Raw genomic sequence first — 5,945 nt, 5'->3', positions numbered from 1 at the left:
CGCACATGTGCATGACCAACTTGGGGACGATTCCAGAGGAAGCAAAAACAATCTTTCCCGGATCCACGGCGGCAACTTACACCAAGTGCACGTGAATTTGAGAAAGTCACTTCTTTCATCCGAACATATACCTCATGAATGGAACACGGAGGTAATGTTTACAAAAGTTTCCAACGCTAGATGGATGTTCAACATGATCATGGAGAAGATAAAATGCTGCTGCTGGCCTCAACAACAAGTCATCTGGATGTCCATATAAATGGAATTCCATAATTATGTGAGCAAGGACATAGCATTGGTCAGACCCAAAGGATGTAAGGTGTATGCTCGAGGGAAAACCACGAGTAAGACAACATTACGAATATCATTGGTTCTGATTTGATTTGACGATAGCCCATACTCAATCAATGGTTTGGGTAAGATAATAGATCCAACAATTGATGAAGATATCATCTTTATTCAACACACACATACACACACAAAAAGATATCCCTTAACATGAACTAAGTCGGACAAGCTATTATCTTCCAACTCTCCAAGTTGTTGTTTAGCTTAACCAACTAGCTCAGGGGTATCCAACACGGATTCTTGGAGAAAGGGTGGTTTACAGGAATAAACCAACTTGATCACGAACTCAACATAGCGGTCAGGTGACAACCTGGTGATACTACCAAGAAGATATTCGGAAAATCACGAACCACCGATATGCTACTAAACTCGAGAATAATTTTGCTTTTCAGGGCAAGACGATATGATCAAATCAGCGGGGAATTGGCAAAATCCTAACTCAACGACCGAAAGAGTGCACCGGAAATAGGAACTAGGTAGCACAATCAACCTTAGGGTGACGATTCAATAACCAACACGCTAAGGATGAAATTATTGTCCTTTAACTACCAAGCAACAAGGTTGCTATGAGTATTGGTTACACACATCACGATTCACTTGTCGGTATTCCGGTTGCGACAACACGGAAACGAGGAATGAGTAATGATGGTGAGAAGTATCACTACGTCAAGAATTCACAAGGGCTGGAGCAATTCTCATGAAAATCCTGACATAAAGGGGGTGATACTCCAGGGTAGAACAGAATCAAAAGCTGGATTGCATCTGATCTGCGGAAGACAACTGCTTTGACCCAATCCTGGAAATGGATGAGGTACTAGAGTTTGTTTCTCCTAGTCATTCTGAACTAGAATGGCTTGACGGACCACAAGAGTAATAGGCATCGATGAGCTCGAGTGCACAACTACTCTTGACTATTTATTGATAGACGAGGGTCGGAAGACAACTAAAGTGGGGCAACTCAAAGGAACATACGGTTTTCTGAGTTGTGGATGCATAGATTAGTATGTCAAACCAAGTTCAACAAGTTTCTTCCGGGTAATCCATGCAGAGAGGTAGGACTAGCAGAGTATCAACATAGAATCGAGAACTCATCGAGAGCATTCTTGTTGTGATCTCTTGGTTCAAGGAACTTCTGCCATAAGCGGTTCATAGTATTTGGAAGAAGGAAATACCTCGGACCTCGAGGACTAACGCAAAGTTTACTAGTATCCTAAAGGAACTAGCAATCACTATCAACATGAGGTAAGTAGGGTAAATCTCAGGTTCAAAACCCAGAAGTTGAATACCTACTAACTAGTTGGCATCACGAGATGCTCTCGAGAATGATGGCCAGATTCATCACACTGGGAACTCAAACATGGCTAGAATACTAGATGATCCCCTAAGACACCTAGGGTCATAATAATAACTCCAACATATATGTCGAGGTAATAGAATACCTCAACTCAATGTTTAGTGTGCTTAATCTGGCCCAAAGAAACATCGGGAAGGGAAAGAGGGATTTGCAAATGCATCAGACTACTTAGAAACCTGGGATGACTCGGACAGCATAACGGCTGTAAATGCTCGAAAGATTTGAGACATGCTACAAATATGGTGGCATAACCACTCGATCATGATAGTATCAAGGTTCTGAGATCAACTATGAACATACAGAAGATAGTAGGAACTGAACGCAAGCTTAGAACCATCAATCCTATAGGACTATAGATTAGTAACACGTGATCCTAATAGACAGAAGAGAAAGCCTAGTTCCTTCACCCCGTAGGAAGGATAAGATGACTCGGATCAGAAGGGCATGAGGTAAAGGAGTAAAAAGAGCCTTACGTTCCCAACCACAATCAATTCCCTTATATAACTAAAGAATTTCTAGACTCAACTTCGACCAGTTTGGCTTGGTAATCCTACAGGCAGTCAAGATCTGATACCAAAGCTGTCAGGACCCCGACTCAATGCCACATCGATCTAGCATGTAACACCTCATATCACTTTGCGGCCTCACGCACGGTATTCCCACGGGTGTCGCCTTACCTTTGCCCGTGACCGTTTGCGCCTTTTGTCACACGTATATGATAGTGTCGCTAGCATCCATATGATAAGGAGCCCGGGCTGATGGCTAGTCGTAAACCCAAAGTGGCACAAACATACAGGGACAGGCATCCATGACCCAACATTGAACGTGTCGATCATCAGCGAGTGAATCCAGACTATTGCACTGGGCTAGCACGACTCCGGTGAACCGGGCTGTAGCGGGCTAACAGGACTCTGGAATTCATCGCGTGACATTTCCCCGAGGGGACAGACAAAGGAACGAAGAAGGACACATGTCGGCCAGCCTAAGTGTTCCGGAGCAGTAGCAAGCTACCATGGCTCGGTGGAAACACTAGGAGACATTTCCCGGTAAGAGAGGCTACTAAGGATAAACAACTAGATAGTCAGGTCCCACACATACCAAGCATTTCAATAACATACACGCAATATGCTCGATGTGTGCAAATACAACATGGCAACACAACATGACTCTACAACTCAAGTATTTATTCAATAGGCTCCGAGGAGCGAGATATTACAAACGTGGGTCTCATGACCCAGCATTCAGAGCACACAAGTCAAGCACAAGCGGAAGCTTAACATGTCTAAGTACAGACATCTACAAATGAATAAGGCTGAGAAGCCTGACTATCTACCAGATCCTGCCGAGGGCACAAGATCGTAGCTGAGGTAACAAGCTAAACGTCGAAGTCCACGTGGAACTACTAGCGAGACTGAAGTCTCTCTGCAAAAAACATAAATTAAGCAACGTGAGTACAAATGTACCCAGCAAGACTTAGATCAGAACTATCTACATATGCATCGTTATCAACAAAGGGGTGGTGGGGTTTAACTGCAGCAAGCCAGCTTTGACTCGGTGGCTATCCTGAGCTACGACTGCAAGTAACTCTTTTGAGGTGGCGCACACGAGTCCACATATTCACCATATCAAAACACCACTATGGATCCGCTCCCGTCTCCCTACGAGAACGCCATCCATAGCACTCACGCTTATCTTGCGTATTTTAGAGTATCCACTTTCACTTGTCTATGAACTGTATAGGCAACCCAGAAGTCCTTTACCGCGGACACGACTATTCGAATAGATCATATTAACCCTGCAGGGGTGTACTTCTTCACACACGCTCTCACCACTTACCGCCGTTTACACGACATGTACTCGGCAAGATTCAAGTGGAAGCCCAGCGAGGGTGCGGCCATGACCTGACTAACCACACAAGTCTCTCGCCCAGGTTTATCGCCTATTCGGGTTCCATCCGCAAGGAGATCCGGCCGGGGTGTCGCTCATGGCCCCAAACGATGTGAGCAGGGTTCCCAAGCCCACCATCCGGGTGCCACTGGGTACACCGTGCCACTGTGCCTAGTCTTTCCCAAGCCCACCTGTATCGGGTGCCACTTGGTAGACTACTAACACTACCTACAAACACCAGAAACTAGTTGCAACTCCTGGACAGAGATCATGTTGATTAATAAGTCGAGAGAGTCAATTAAGGATCCCAATGTGTGGTAGTAGCTGTTCATGGATCACAAACACAGAACTCAGTTCCTGAGGATGGCTGCAATGAGACAACCCACCATGTACTCCTACATGGCCTCTCACCGCTACCTTTACCAAATCGTGTTCACACACTTAGCTCACACACAGCAGGACATGTTTACACACCTCCGATTCATTCCCGATGAATCAGACCTGACTCAACTCTAAGCAGTAGCAGGCATGACAAACAAGCATGAATGAGTGGGCACATCAGGGCTCAAACAACTCCTACTCATGCTAGTGGGTTTTATCTATTTACTGTGGCAATGACAGGTCATGCAAAGGATAAAGGGGTTCAGCTACCACAGCAAAAATAGATGAATTGGTGTTGTACTAATGCAGTAAAAGAGAGCAGGGGCGAGAGAGTAGGATTGTATCGGAATGAACAAGGGGGTTTTGCTTGCCTGGCACTTCTGAAGATAATATAGTTCTACATTGGTGTCATCGAACTCATCGTCGGAACGTCGTCTACTGAGAGGGGACGAATACCGGCAAACAAGGAAGAACACAATCAATGCAATGCAACAATATGATGCATGATCATGACATAGCAATATGCTATGGTTTGAGCTAATGCAACTAGCAACAATTTAAATGAAGTTGGTTTGAATACAAGATTCAAATTCAAACTCCATATGTGATTATTCAAATGTTGTTTAATTCATTTGACCTAAACAGTGAACATGTCACATCCCTGGTCCTCTTATGCACTAGGCTAGACCCTCATGTGTGCATCATGTTTAAATTTAAATGAAATTTGAATTGAGGAATTCTCAAAGCCTCAGAAACCTTCTAAAAATGATTAACATTTAAATCTTCTCAAATGAGTCCAAGAAAATGTTCCTGTTGTTCCATAGAAATGTTGGTAAGAGGTAAAATTCAAACCAATATTCTTGGAGTCACAGAAATATTTATTTTGGCCATTTGAATTAATCTAATAACTATTTGCTTTGGATTTATATTTAATATATATATATTAAATATGACTCCAATAATTCTGGAAGTTTGTGAGTGGCTTTGTATATATTTTAGCAAGCCACATAAAAACCTACAGGATTTATTAAAATGATTTAGTGTCTAAAACTAAATCAAAACAAACTACAGAAAATAGAAACAGAATTAAATAGAAATAAAAGCAGAGAGGAGAGAAAACTTACCTGGCGCTCACCTCTCAGCCCACCTGGCCCAGGTCCTCCAGCGGCCCAGTCCACCGCCGCTTCTCCCCCTGTCGTCTTCCTCCCCCTCGTCGCGAAGCTGCTCGGTGGCGCGCGCGGCCACGCGCCCCGGCCATCTCCTCCCTCCCAGCCTGCCTGGCTCCTCCTCGACGCCCCGGTGACGCCACGCGCCTCCCCGACCCCCCTCTCACTTCTCCCTCGCTCTCTGGACCTCCCTCCCCCTCGCTCCTCTGCTTCCCCCCCCCATGACCAAGAGCCGCCGCCGACGTCGCTCGCAACCACCGTGGCCACCGGCCACCCCTCGCCCTGTCGATAAGCCCAGAAGAACCGCCGTCGTCTCCTGCATCGTCTACGCCAGCCCGTTCGACTGCGGGAGCCCTGCATCGCCGCCCACCCCGTCTCCCTCATCTCCGGTGCCCGGAGATCGCCGCCGTAAATTCGCCGTCGCAGAAGCTTCCCCGAGCTCGCCGACCCCTCCGTTCGATCCACTGTGATCCCCTCTTCCTCTTCCCCCTTCTCTCAAGCTCGCGCTCATCCCCTAGCTTCTTTCTCCACCGCGGCCGAGAGCTTCTCGCCGCCGGCCATGGCGTGGCCGAGGCCACAGCCACCGCAGCTCGTTTCCGAGCCCACCGTCGTGCTCACCGCGATCTCAGGAGTCCGTAGCACGCCCCAGCTCCTCCTGCCGTGCTCCCTAACACCGACCCCGAGCTCGCCCGAGCTCCGGCCGCCGCCTCGGGCTCCACTCCGGCGAACCTCGGCCACCCCCGCACCTCCCCTTGGTCTCCCTAGATGCACGCGGTCATGGGCTACCTCCTGGTGCTCTTCGCGTGTCC

Source organism: Triticum dicoccoides, chromosome 7B (genome assembly GCF_002162155.2).
Source record: "Triticum dicoccoides isolate Atlit2015 ecotype Zavitan chromosome 7B, WEW_v2.0, whole genome shotgun sequence".
In the NCBI taxonomy this organism is placed as follows: domain Eukaryota; kingdom Viridiplantae; phylum Streptophyta; class Magnoliopsida; order Poales; family Poaceae; genus Triticum; species Triticum dicoccoides.
Note: the sequence above shows the minus strand (reverse complement) of the source record.